A 13,128-nucleotide genomic window follows, 5' to 3' on the forward strand; every position below is an offset into this window, starting at 1 on the left:
ACCCCTGGCACACACATTTGTGCTCACACACCCCAAGACACGCACCCCCATCACACACGAGCACACACACATCCACACGGGTGCACACAGACCCCATATACACTCATGCACACCCCATATACACGCACACACCCCCCATATACACGCACCCCCCCCCTATACACGCACACTCACACACACACGCCATCCACACGCACCCCCCCAGCTCCCCCCTCTCTCCCCGCTGCCAGCCCGGCTCTCCCGGCCAAGCCGCTTCTCGCTCCGTGCCGTGACAACCCGGCCACGCCGTGCCGAGCCCAGCGGGGTCGCACCCAGCCCGGGCGAGCTGCGCTGAACCCAACCCGATCGGAGCGAGCCGCCCCGCGCCGTGCCAAACCGAGCCGAGCCGAACCGGACCGTGCTAGGCCGAGCCGTGCCGAGCCGTGCCCGCGCCCCCCGCCCTGCCCGCGGCTCCCTGCTTCTCTCCGAGCCGATCCGAGCCGATCCGAGCCGTGCCAGGCGGGGCCGAGCCGTGCCGATGGGAGCCCCCCGGGCCTGGCAGCGCTGCCCGGCGCCGCCTGCACGGGCAGGGCTCTCCGCCTGACGCAGTGAGGAGCTGCAGCCCTGCTCTTCTCGGAGGCCGGCTCCAGCGCTGGGATTTGCTCGGCTCCGGCTGCGTTTCCCTGCCCGCCTCCTGCCCCCGGCCCGCCCGCCTGGAGGGGGCTCGGGGAGCCGCAGCCAGGGCTGCGCCCATCACCGCGCCTCGGGGCTGCCGCTGCCGGGCGCCCGCAGCCGCCGCCGGAGCAGGTAGGTGCCCCCGCAGCATCCCCCCGATTCCGGCTCCCGCCCTTCCCCAGCTGAGCCCCCCCCTCCCCCTATTCCGGTGTCCCCCGGCCGGTGCCGGGTGCCGGGACCCCCTCGGTGGCCGCTCCGTGTCGCCAAACTTTTCGCCGCCGCAGCCCGGCGTGGGACTCGGATGGGGATGATGGGGATGCCGCGGGGCAGGCGGCGGGGGGGGGAGCCCGGAGCCCTCCCCGCCGCCACCCGGGGGTCCCCCGGTTTGGCTGGGGCCGCTCCCGGTCTCCTGTGGCCCCGGGGAAGTCGTGGCCGGAGCGGGTTGGGGACGCGGGGGGGGTCCCGGCAGCCGCCCCCGCCGCACGCCCCCTGCCCATTGGGGTGCCCCACGTCGGGGCCGCCCCAGCGCTATGGGGTGAGGAGAGGTCCGGGGTGTGGGGGGGGTTCCTGCTGCAACCGGTGGCTCCGGGAAGTCCCCGTGCCCCGGGGGGGCAGCAGGTGCCAGCAGCATCCCCCGGGGTACGGGGGGGGTCCGTCCGCATCCCGTCCCTGCAGCGCGCAGGGGGGTTCTCCCCGAGCACCCCGAGTGACCCCATCCCCCGGGGGCTATGGGATGAGTGGGGTGGGGGCTGCGGAAGAGCCGCTCCCGGTCAGCATCCCCCCCCCCCCCCCCCCACATTCCCACGCCGGTAATTTGGACGTGCCTCCCCCTCCCCACATGCTCTCCTTCAGAGGCTATTTCCGTCCTGGCGAAACGTGCTGCACCTAGTGCTTTAATTAAAGAAAATTAATGGGGGAGGGCGGTGGTGGCTGGGGGAGGGAGGGGGGGGGGACGGGGACACCGCATCCAGCCGGGGGCTGCTCCCCGGGACGGCCCCGGCCCCAAGTCCCCGCCCGGTGCCGCTGCCGGAGGGCTCGGGGCGGGGATAGGGAGGGGGGGCAGGTGCCCACCTATGAGTTTGAGACCCCCCAAAAATTAAAAATAAGGTGCCGACGGAGGAAAGGGAGCGTGATCCCGCTCGGTGGACGCGGTGCGGCTTTGATGGCAGTGCCAGATGTTGCCGTAAAGTTCCGGCTCAGTTTCCAAATTCCGGCTGAGCCCGAAGGACGGGGGCACTTGCCGGGCGGGGAGCACGCGTGGAGCCGCGGCCGGAGCTGCCGAAGAAATTTCTTGCTTGCATTTTAATGAAGAGCAGATAACGACCTGGGGGGGCGGAGGGGCGTGAGGAGGGGATCCCCGGGGGGGTCCCTGCTGAGCCAAGCGCCTGCCATTGCGGGTGAGGAGCTGCCCTTGGGCCGGGGCTGTCAGGATAGGGAGGGAACCCGGCCCCCGAGGGTCCTCAGCCTCATAGGGTGCCCCCCACCCATCCCTGGACCCCCGCATCCCTGCTCAGCTCAGCCGTCCCCGGTCCGGGGAGCCCGGGGGGAGCAGGTCCTGGCTGCGATTTGCAGCCCCAGGGATGCTCAGAGGATTGAGGGGGGGCCCGGTATCAACAGGCCCCCCCGGAGCAGAGGCTCGGAGGCCGGAGGCAGCCCCGCGCCCCTTCCCCAGCCCCCTCGCAGCAGCTCCGGGCGTGCCGGGGCCGGTTTGCGCTGGATGAAATATTTACAAGTTTGCGGTGAATAAAAGCGGGCGCTGAGAGAGATCGATGGCAACGCTTCCAAGGGGGTGGCACCGCCCGTGCAAACGGCCCGGCTCCCCGGTGAGCGGGCGGGGCCCTTCGGGCAGCGTTTTAGATGGTTTTATACCCCAAATTAAGGGGTTCGGCGCTCTGGCAGCGCCCAGATCTGCCCATTTCCCACGGCGTCTAAAGGGGAAAAAGCAGCTCTGCCTGGCTGGGAATTCGTTCCCCCCGTGCCTGTGCGGAGAGGAGGCAATCCGCCTGAAGTTTAGCACCTAAAAAAGCCCCTCCTGCACCCCCCTACCCGCCCGGCCCCCTCCCCAAACTGCCCGGCATGGTCGGGGGCAGCGGGATGCCGTCGAGGGGGGGCTGTGGGGGGCAGCCGGCCCCCTCCCCACCAAGTTGCAGCAGTGGGGAGGCAGCGCTGAGCCCCCCCCTCCTCGTCCTGGGGAAGGCTGGGGCAAGGGGAGGCTTTGCCGGTCACCCAGAGGTGCGAGGAGAAGCGGGTGGCACATGGGGGTGACACGGGGGGGACACTTGGAGGGGGGAAGCTCAGCGTGGCTCCGGCAGCTCCGGGCTGCGATCGTGCGGCGGATCCCGAGGTGGGTGGGGGGGGACACCGAAAGGGCGAGGGGTCCCCGGGCGATCCGACACCACGGTGATGGGCACCGGAGGAAACCTTTTTGTGTCGTCCCCCCACCCCGAAGCCCACGCCCCTTAAACTTGCCCCTCCCGGCTCTGGGGGGAGGCTCCCACGGGCTGGGCTGCCCACGCGTGTCCGTGTCCCCCCCCCCCACCCTCCCCTCCGCCCCGGGGCTGGGGCGCTTTGTGCCAGCAGAAAGTGGCTGGAAAGGGGCGAGGCGTCACACGCTCTGCCTCCGGGAGGCAGGGAAACGCTGGGGGCCCGATGGGAAGGCATGAATGAATGAATCTCCATAAAGAGCCCCGAGCAGCAGGGAGAGGGAGAGAGGAGGAGGAGGAGGAGGAAGGAGGAGAGGAAGAGCCAGAGCAGGGCAGGCAGCAGACGGGAGAGCGGCAGGTAAGGGGGTGCCGGCAGCCGCACGGCTCCGCGGTGCCAGGGATGCTCCGGGGGGGCTCAGCACGGGGAGGGGGGCACAGGAGCCGCCGGGACCCCACGGGGGTTTGGGGGCTTTCTTTTTTTTTTTTTTTTTTTCTTTTTAACGCCCCCCTCCCCCTGTGTTTTATTCCCGCTTCCCTCCAAAATCGGGGATTCCCTAAAGTTCCCCGGCACCACAAGGCGCTGAGGTTTTGGGGTGGGACCGGGGGGGCTCCGGGACAGAGCCCCTTCCCCAGGGCAGCCCCTGCGGGAGCCAGGCTGGAGGCAGCTCCCCCCGCGGGGACCGGCACCAGTGGCCGGATCCTGCCCCGCAGCGCACCGGGGGGGAGCCCGGAGCTGCCCCGAGCAGGGCCCAGCACACCCAGTAGCCATCTGGATCCCCCCCTCTCCACCAAAGGGGGGCACCCAGCTTCTGCTCCAGGCCCCTTTTGGTTTTGGGGGGCTCTTCTCCCCCCGGTCTCGGTGCCCCTTCCCCACCACGGCCCTGCTGCGGTTACATAAGGAGCACGGAGCCAGCGCCGACGCGGGCCAAAAGCACCGGGAGCTCGCCCAAAATCGAGCCCAGCCCCGGCCCGGTGCCCCCTCTCCTCCGCTGCCTTCCCCTGCCCAGACGGAGGCTGCTCGGGGGTCCCACAGCTGGGTGCTGGGGGCACAGCATCACCCACGGACACACACATGCCCCAATCCCCTGCCCTGCTCACGCACGGAGCTGCCCCACACCAGCCCCGTGTAGATGTGTGCATCGCTGCCGTGCACACACTCCTCGTTGTAGCAGCTCCGAGGCGATGCACGCTGCAAGGGGTGGCAGGTGAGAAGTGAACATAGCTCTCACCCACCCCTGGGTGCCCGCTGGTGCCAGCACAGGGCGATGGGTGCCTGCTCCCCCGAGCCATGCGCACCCACCGGGGACTTGTGCCGGACCCAGCCCTGCTCTGTGGCTGCCCCTGTTTTTCCCCTCCGTGGCCGAGGTGCCCCAAGCTGGGATTGATAACGCCTTCCTCATGGGCTTCGTGTCCCTGTTCAAAGTAGTCGCTGCGTTAGGACTTGATTTTTTTCCCCCCTTTGACTCCCGGCCAGATGAGATTGTGAATTTGGCTGATTTCAAGCAACTGGGGGAGGGAAGAGTCATACAGCGAGCAGGAGAGAACTGAAATATCCTACAGGATCCCCTGGAGGGGAGAGAAATCAGGTCTAGATAAGAGCTTGTTCTCCCGGTCTGCCGGATGCTTTCCCGTCTGATGATCAGAAAACACGAGATCTAACCTCTCACCAGGACAGCCTCGCTAGGAAAGGTCAGGCTTTTGGCTTATTCAAGGTGTAATGCTAATTATTACGAGCTATGGATTATTTATTTCGTTATCACACGCTAAATATAGGACCGCACAAGGCGTGCAAACAGAAGGACGCGGACGGCGCTTCGGAGGTTTCTGAGCTGGGCTCCAGACCTAACGCTGGGCTCAGAGGGGCTGTGACAGGGACAGGACTCTGCTTGTAAAGCCTCAGCCCCATCCTCGGGCAATATTTCCCAGGGCTTATTTTCCTCGTGCATGAGTTGGGGACCAGCAAGCGGCTGTGGGTTATGTTGGTGAAGCCCCGTGTCCCCACGGGACGCAGAGAGCAGCAGCCGGGCACAGTCCGGGGCTGGAATTTCACTGAAAAAAAAGGGGAAAAAAAAAAAAAAAAACACCCACAGGATCACGGCAGCACCCAGTCCCAGCTGCTGGCACTTGGCTGTGAATTGGCGTCAGCCCCAGGTGTAGGGCAGCCTGGGATTACTCAGCAAAGGGCACCGTGGAGCAGAGGGGCTTTAAAGGAGCTGCTGCAGGGCAGGGAGAGGCCCTGGAGGAGAGGATGCTGGTGGCTTGCTGCAGGTAGGCTGTGCTGGGGTGTGGGGGGTATTTGAGGTGGATGGGGATGTGAAGGGGTGTGAGCTGGGTGTGCAGCCCTCCATGGTGGCTGGTGTGGCTGCTGGGGAAAAATAAGCTTTTATTTTTATTTTATTTATTTTTTTAGTGTTATGAACCCAGGGTCTGAGACTGTGGATGGCACTGGGGCTTTGTGCGGTGGTGATTTCTCGCATGGTGTGATGGAGGTGTGGGGTCAGCAGCAACGTGGGGCTGGTGGAGGGGAGAGGCAGGGGCTGGGGCTTGGCGAGATGCCCCCAGAGCTGCGGGTGGCCCCAAAGCGCAGGTAAGAAAGGAGGCAGGGCTGTGAGCAGGTCTGTGAAGACCTCAGGGAGAAGGGGCTGGAGCAGAGACCTTGTGTGGCCCTCTGTCTTCTGTACCCTGAGGAGCACGGTGGTGTGGAGGAAGAGGAGGAAGAACGTGAAATAATACCTCAGGTACAACTTGGCCACTGAGGCAGTGACCATACGTATGGCCCCTAGCACAGGAGCCCTCTGGTTCTCTGAGACATCCCTGTAATAGAAATAAACAAGAAACATCCTAAAAAAGGAGCTGCGAGGGGACCTGGAGCTTCCTCGCACCAAGAGGAGCTGGGGCAGGAGGGTCTGGAGATGCCAAGGGGGGTATCAGCCTGTGTAAGGGGGCTGGAGGGACACTGGAGGACATGGATGTGGAGCTGGTGAAGTTATAACAGCAGAGAAAAAGCTGTGAGCTTTTTTAAACTCAAACAAAGTGAGGAGGAAAACTCCAATATTTTTTTTCTTCCCCCATCACAGCATTTCTTTAGGAGCTGGACAAGAGCAGTCTGTGCAACTCGCTCGTGTTTTTAAATCAGGAGGAAGAAATGTATAGAAATGTGTGTTTTACTCTATCAGCTGCTATCAGCTTTTAGCTTTATTACAGTAAGTGCAGAGGTTTTTTTTTGTGGGCCAAACTCATTCATTGGATTTAGTGGAGTTAAACTGCAGGCAGGTTTGTCGACGTGCTTCTCTGTAGATCTTTGTGAAACGGACAGGCAGAGATAATAAAATTTTACACTCTGTAAGGCATCTTTGGGGGGAAAAGTCTTCCAGTATGCTTTATAAACAGCATGCATATTTTGCTACAATATCTGCTTACACCTAAGTGTCAGACGCTGTAATGCTGCTGCTTTTCCCCCTTCTTAGAGCTACGTGTGTGTGAGCTCAGCTATGCTTGCATTATTTTTGCGTGATGCCTTCCTTGAAAGTGTCTTTAGACTTTTTTAAGCAATTTATTCCCTTTTGGTGTATTTGTCTGTATCTCTTCTTGGAAACCCAGGTGTAGTAAAAAAAACAAAAACAAAAAAATGACAACAACAACAAAAAAACAGAAACAAACAAACAAAAAAAAAACAAAACTGTAAGCCTTGCTGTGTGTGAAGGGCTCAGAAGGGGGGAGAATAATGTATCTAAAACCTATAGCTAAATACCCAAAGCACTAGCGAACTGTCCCATTTGCAAATATAATTATCTCAGGACCTTCTGCAGGTATGGACATCTGCTGTGCAACCTTTGAGGGGCTGATATTTCCCCCTTTTTGCTGGGATGGTGCTTCCTCCACGTTTTCAGGCTGTGATGACACCGTTTGGCCGACCTGTTCTGGGTCAGGCTCAGATCCTGCTCGTGTGGGGCCCTTTGCAGTGAAGTGACACTTGAGGCTGCTGGAGGAAAACATTTCCAGAAGCTGGGTTTGTTTGTTAATGAAGCATTTGACATTTTTCCAGGCTCTAGACAAATTAGACCCAGACCTCTGGCTACCGGGCAGAGAGAGGAAAAGTGGCTGAAGAGCTGAACTAATTCATTACACGGCTCTGACTTATCACACGGCCATCACTGCCCCATATGGGTGGGTAAAACTAGGGGGAGAGAATATAGATATACAGGATAAATACCAAACAGTGGTGAGTGACAAGGACATAAATAAATCTGGAGATTCTGGTGACATTAAAATAAATTGCGAGTAGTGAGGCATGAGATACGGGATGTCAGAGGAGCCCTACGATGTATTTTTACCCCTTTTTGGTATTTTCTAGGGTTTCTAAATAATGCATTAATTCAATTACACATTCTTAATTAGTGTTTGCTCAAATTAGAGCAACATCATTAATTTACTTTTACTGCCTCTTATTTTTATTTTTGCTTGTTTTGTGGATTTCATTTTTCTGCTTCTTTCCCCTCTCTGAGAGTGGTAGCACGCAGCTGTGGTGCTCACACCACGAACTGCAGCCTCTTCGGTACAGCTTTATGTGCTGTGAATAGTTTTGTGCTCGCAAGCTGCACAGCGCTGACCCAGCCCCATAACTGGAGGAAAAAGGAGAAATAGGGGCCCAGATGTGAAGTGTCTCCTTCCCAGTGCTCAGCACCATCCCCTCCTAGGGGAGCAGGGCGCTTGGCAGCAGAGCAGGGTGAGATCTGGGGGATGTAACTTTAGGATGCCCCAAGCAGGGGGATTGCTGTGTGCATGGAATTGCTCTTTTCCCTCCCCTACAGGGGGGAGAAGCAGCTAGTAGGGCTGATCTCCCCGGAGCAGCACCCCTGTAGGGGATGTGTCCCGCGTGTGCGCCAGGAGGTGGCTGTGACTTTTGGGGACAAGCAGTGGGGAGGTGTTGGGGTGAGGGCTGTGCTGGGCTTCCCGTGGAGGGGAGCAGCACCCGTGGCAGCTGCAGGGATGGGTGCTGGTGCTCCCTGTCCTAATCCCACCAGGGTTGGGGTGAGTGAGGGGTAATGCCTGCAGTGCTGTGCCCTTCCTTGCTGTTTCTTGAAGAAACACATGCCTGTGGTACGAGGTGGTTGCTTTTCTTCCCCTCCTGGAAAGGGAAGCAGTGCCTCCCCTTGCTGGGTAAGGGCACATGTGCGGGGCAGAAGCTGGCAGCTTGGTCTCATCAAGGCAGATGTGGGGCTATTGATTACTAAATAAACTGTCCAATATTTTAATTACAAATGTAAGATGACAAATATCAGATCAGGGAGACTAACACAAGCCAAGGCTGCTCCCTCAAAGCCATGCCTCCCAGCAGTGGGGGAATGCTTGTCCGAAGCTTGCAGTGAGCAGATTGGGCTTTTCCCTTCCCCTCTCTGTTTCTTCCTTTTAAATTCTTTGCTTTTCCCTTCTCCACCCTCTGCCCACGCTCTGCTCTTGCTCGGAGCTGAGCGATGCCATCTCGAAAGCCCCATTCATCACCGCCCGCTCGCGAGGCGCTAGCAGCCGCCGCTCAATTGATGGACTGCGGTGGTGAGTGAATTTAAAATCATTACGCTCCTGAGACAGCTTTTAAATACGATGAGATGAAAATCAAATCTGTAAGAAGCTCTGGGATGGGGTGTCTCCGGCCAGAGAATCCCTTGTGGCCTTGGGTGCTGTTCGGGTCCTGGGGAGACCCTGGTGCCCGTGGGATGGGAGCGGGCAGGCAGCTGCTGGCGGGGGATTAGGCAGAAATATTTCACCTTGCAGAAAAGACTATTGTATAAAGCTGTCCATCTGCTGTCTACCTAATGCTCTGCATGAATTAATGAGCTGATTGATTAGGAAAAGCTTGCAACAGCTGGGGGAGGTAGGTGGTTCTCGTCCTTGCGTTACAGGTGGGGGGAGTTGGAGGCACAGAGGTTGGGATTCAGGCTTCCAAGTTTCTCATGTTAGTGAATGCTATGATTAAGACATTTGTTTGTGTCTTGTTTTGCTGATTGATCAGTTTGATTTTTTTGGATGCTTTTTGGCTCTGAGAGCAGCTGTGAGAGCTCAGCGTGGCTGAAAGTCAGCCCTGCAGAGCCTCAGCTGGGGATCCGATCTCTGCAACTTGCTCCGTCTTCCAGCCTGTTTGTGGCAAACCCGAGCAGTCTGCTGTGGCTCTTGGCTGTGAATGTTTATAACTGACAATCTGTGGATGAGATAAACTCACCATTTCTTACAACATTGGCTGTTTAATGCACCTTCCTCTCCATGCAGCCTTTACCAGGCAGGGCTTTCTGTGAGCATCCCCACGTTCCTCGCAGCAACTCTCCCGATCACCTGTGGCTTGCAGAAAGTCTGGCTGCCGGATGCCTCTCTCCTCACTAAGACGAGCATGGCTTTTCAGGAACGGTGCATTGAGCAAATGTCACTCTGCAGCCCCAAAATCTATCATACAAAATGACAGCAGCCGTAAGCATTAATCATCTGGTATCATCAAAATAAAGTCATTGCAACAGCGCATTGTCAAAGGATAAGTGTCTCGACTTCAGAGCTGACCGTGTTGTAATGGGGCTGGCTCACCAAGGTATTCCGGCAGCAGAGGATAACTGTGTGGCCTGAATGCTCACTTTCTGATGTTATTAATTAACTCTTCCCCCACCAGGCTGGGCAGTCTGAGCACAAGGCAGAAGCCTGGGATGGTTGAGGAGCTCAAGCAGTTTCTCTTTAGCTCCCTGCTCAGAGTCATGCTGAGGAGTTTGTGCTTGAGCAGCTAGTTTGGGGTATAAAAATACCTGCTTCTGTTTTATCTGAACCAGCCCTGCCCCACGACATGGCTTGGAAACCAAAGCCATAACCCTTGTGCTTGTCCTGCCTCTGGTTAGGGCACAGGAGGTACAAGAGCAGATGTAGGAAGGGAAGAGAGATGGGGCTTGTGGGATGAGAGATGTGATTGCTGGTGTTGCTGCGCCAATTAGCTCCTGCTAATTGTGGTGGGGACTGCAATTGTCACTCCCAGATGTCTTCTCTTGGGAAAGCCGTGCTGAGCAGTGAATTGCAGGGCCTGGTGTGTGGCCTGAGGGATGGAGAGCTGCTGCCTGCTCTGCAAGCAGCTTGCTGCCGAAAATCCAGGAGGTCAGCAGTGCTGTAAAACACAAGGGATCATCAGTCTGAACTTTTACCCTGTCTGGGTTACAGTCTGTCCCTGGAAGGTGTGGGAGGAGGCTGTTTTTTTTTTTTTTTTCCTTAAGAGCTGGGGATGTGTGGATGGGGACGACAGCTGAGGAGCCTGTTCTGCCCTGGTCCTGGTGTGCTGGAGGCTTCACCTTGTCCTCCCAGCTGGCCTCAGCCCTCTGGGGAGCTCTCTGGGGGCCTCAGAGCACACATACTGACTGGGTCATCTCTTTGTGCATGTGGTTTCTGGATGGGGCTGTGCTGCTCACTTGGCCTGGCTCCCGGTCACCCTGCCTGGAGAGATGCTGGAGTGTGGGCGCAGGAATAACACGACTGCTTCTGGAGAACATCCTCCACAGGAGGAGTAAAAGGAAAGCTTCAATAAGCCAACATGTCTCAACAGCTGTCCCAATTCACAAAGGAGCAGCAATCCGGCTGTGGTGTTTGTGCAACAGCTTCACATTTAAGGGAAGGAGAAATAAATCTGTGGGATGCAGCTCTTAGAGCTTCCCGACAAACACACACAGCGAATGTCACCACCAGATCCATGTGGAGTTTGTTCATTCACTTGCTGTGTGGGTCAATCTGCTAATCTTAAACTTCACTTGTGGTTTAGCAGGAGAGTTTTCCTTTATGTTAAAATCCTCTCCTATGGTAGACTCATTTTTAGGTTCTCTTAATCACATTTTGGCTATAAGAAACTCTAGACTTTCTTCACTGGGATTGGAGAAGCCATGCAGAATTACTAGGTCCTGTTCTGATTTTTTTTTTCTATTTTTCCCTATCTTTATAACAGAACAGCCCCAAAGCAGTACTGTGTTGTATAGCCCTTGGGCCAACACCTTCTCTTTTGCACTGGGTCTCTGACTTGTGATGGTGGGCAGAGTAATTCCCTTTTCATTTTAATTAGCTCCGGCTGGGCTGGGAAATGAGTGCATTTCACTTATTGATCTTGCTTTGCTCCCCGTTTATTGTGAAGTGCTGTTGTCTTTATTTCCAGCAGGCAAAATCCTGGCTGCAAATTGTGAGTTTCTTCAGCGGGTGAGGCTCTGGGTGGCTCCATAGGACCCCCGTGACCCCCTTGGAGCTGCTGAGTTGCGGTGCTCCCCTCGTCTCTAATTGTGCATAAACGGCTGTCCATGGGGACTAGATGGAAATCAGCCTCCAACCCTGGTCCTATCTTCTGTGGGCATCTGGGAGCCCCTTATGGCAGTCAGGGCATCCTGCCTGGGGAGCTGGTGGCTCCAGGAAGCCTGGAGGTGAAGTGACATGCCCAGGGTTATCTGGTGCTGGAGCCTGTGCTGGGACTGGATCCTCCGACACCTGCTTCCGCTTCAACCGTAGGACTTATTTCCCTTCTTTGTCCCCACTTTTTGCAGTGTGAGGAGATTTGAGCTTAATTTTAAATGTTCTCCTAAATCTTGGTGACGGCAGATTGACGTAAGCATGTGCTGGATCAGGGCCTGTTCTCTAATGCATATGGATGTGCACACAGCTGTAAGCGTTTTCCATCTTTAGGCTCCTGCAGCCCCAGTGAGATCTTTCTTTCCTGTCCATGAAAGTATCTTCTCCCCCTTTGTGCCATCAGCAGCAGAGTTGGATCTCCTGACCTCCAGGGTGAGGACAAGGGGGAGGACTGAGTGCGGATCTGCTCTTCCTTGGCACGTGGAGGACACCCATAACCCAGTCAGGTACCAGTGATGTGCTTTCCTCTTCTGAGGAGCAGACATGAGAGCTAAAGGCTTGCTCATCACTATGTTTATCCCAGGTCCTGGAAAAAAGAGGCATTACCCACTGGGGGTGGCTTTGCCATGCAGGAGGCTGGGTGTGAGGAGGTGGTGGAGGGCCGAGAGGTTTCCTCTTTGGGCAGGAGGGTGAGATGAAGAGAAGAGCTGAGAGCAGAGCCTACAGCAAAGAGTTTCTGGGGCTCTTCACATCAAAAGGATGTGATGGCCTGTGTGCCCTAGGTGTGCTGAGGCCAGAGCAATAAATTCAATCTGCAGCAAGTGAAGTTTAGGCAGTTTTTCTCGTTGCTTTTTTGTCCATCAAATAGGACAGAGCCTGTTTGCTGCAAAGCCTTTGCCCATGGGCAGCCTCCAGGGATGCTGGGGAGCTGGGCATGGTGGTGGGCTGCATGCCCTCTGGCAGGTGATATCCCTTCAGCTGCACCTGGACCCAGATGCCTGCTCAGGAGACTAAAAGATGCTTCCTTAACACTCTGCAGGATTTGAGCTTTGCTGGAGCTCTCCCTTCCATTTCCCAGCCCGGGCTGTGCTTCTGAGCCTCTGACATCCACCTGGGTGGTGGCCTGCAGTGATGGAACTGCAAGTGGAGGATTAAAAAAAAAGCCGTGGGAAGATCAAGTCAGTTGATAGCAATTCCAACTTATTTAAATTAAAGGGATGGTGATGTACATATCACTTAATATTTAACCTGTGGAAGAGCTCTGAATGAGCAGGTACTGCACATGCATGTGTAATGAGTGAGTGGTGGAGGCTGAATGGGGCTGGATTATATCTGGGGTATGTGGCCATGCCCCCTCCCACCCCAGACTTGCTGGGGGGCAGTGTTTGAAGTATTATATTTAAATGATTAATGCTACCTTCTAGCCAGTGGAAATTATTGGTGCCTGAGGATCCCAAGGTGAGGGTGACTCCAAAAGATGCTCAGAACAGTCCCATGTGAGAGCTGTGCCTGTACAATCCCTGTTCACGAGGTCACTGGTGTAACTGGCAGGAGAGCTTGTCCTTCCACCTTTATTTAAATAATAATTACATAAAAAACAGTGTTTTCTCCAGAAAAACCTTGCTCGGGTGGGATCATGTGGTCAAACCAGGGTGCTACCCAGTGGGGGGGTGTGCTGGGACACCCTCACTCCCAGTTAATCCAA

At 56.8% G+C, this 13,128-nt stretch overlaps 1 protein-coding gene across 4 annotated transcripts in view; it reads left to right on the forward strand.

Annotated features, from left to right (window-relative positions):
• The first annotated feature begins 240 nt into the window (after positions 1–240).
• ELFN1 (extracellular leucine rich repeat and fibronectin type III domain containing 1) overlaps positions 241–13,128 on the forward strand; it is a 98,004-nt gene continuing 85,116 nt past the window's right edge. Inside the window, exons 1-2 of one of the 4 annotated variants that reach the window (XM_068699328.1) lie at positions 5,285–5,345; positions 5,488–5,566. The gene's annotated coding sequence lies outside the window, so the exon portion shown is untranslated. Of the gene's footprint in view, positions 787–3,180; positions 3,436–5,176; positions 5,346–5,487; positions 5,567–13,128 lie in introns of those variants that run through there. The other 3 variants (XM_068699327.1, XM_068699330.1, XM_068699331.1) reach the window with 3 other exon arrangements.

The sequence above is a fragment of the Anas acuta genome, chromosome 15 (assembly GCF_963932015.1).
Source record: "Anas acuta chromosome 15, bAnaAcu1.1, whole genome shotgun sequence".
Taxonomy (NCBI): Eukaryota; Metazoa; Chordata; class Aves; order Anseriformes; family Anatidae; genus Anas; species Anas acuta.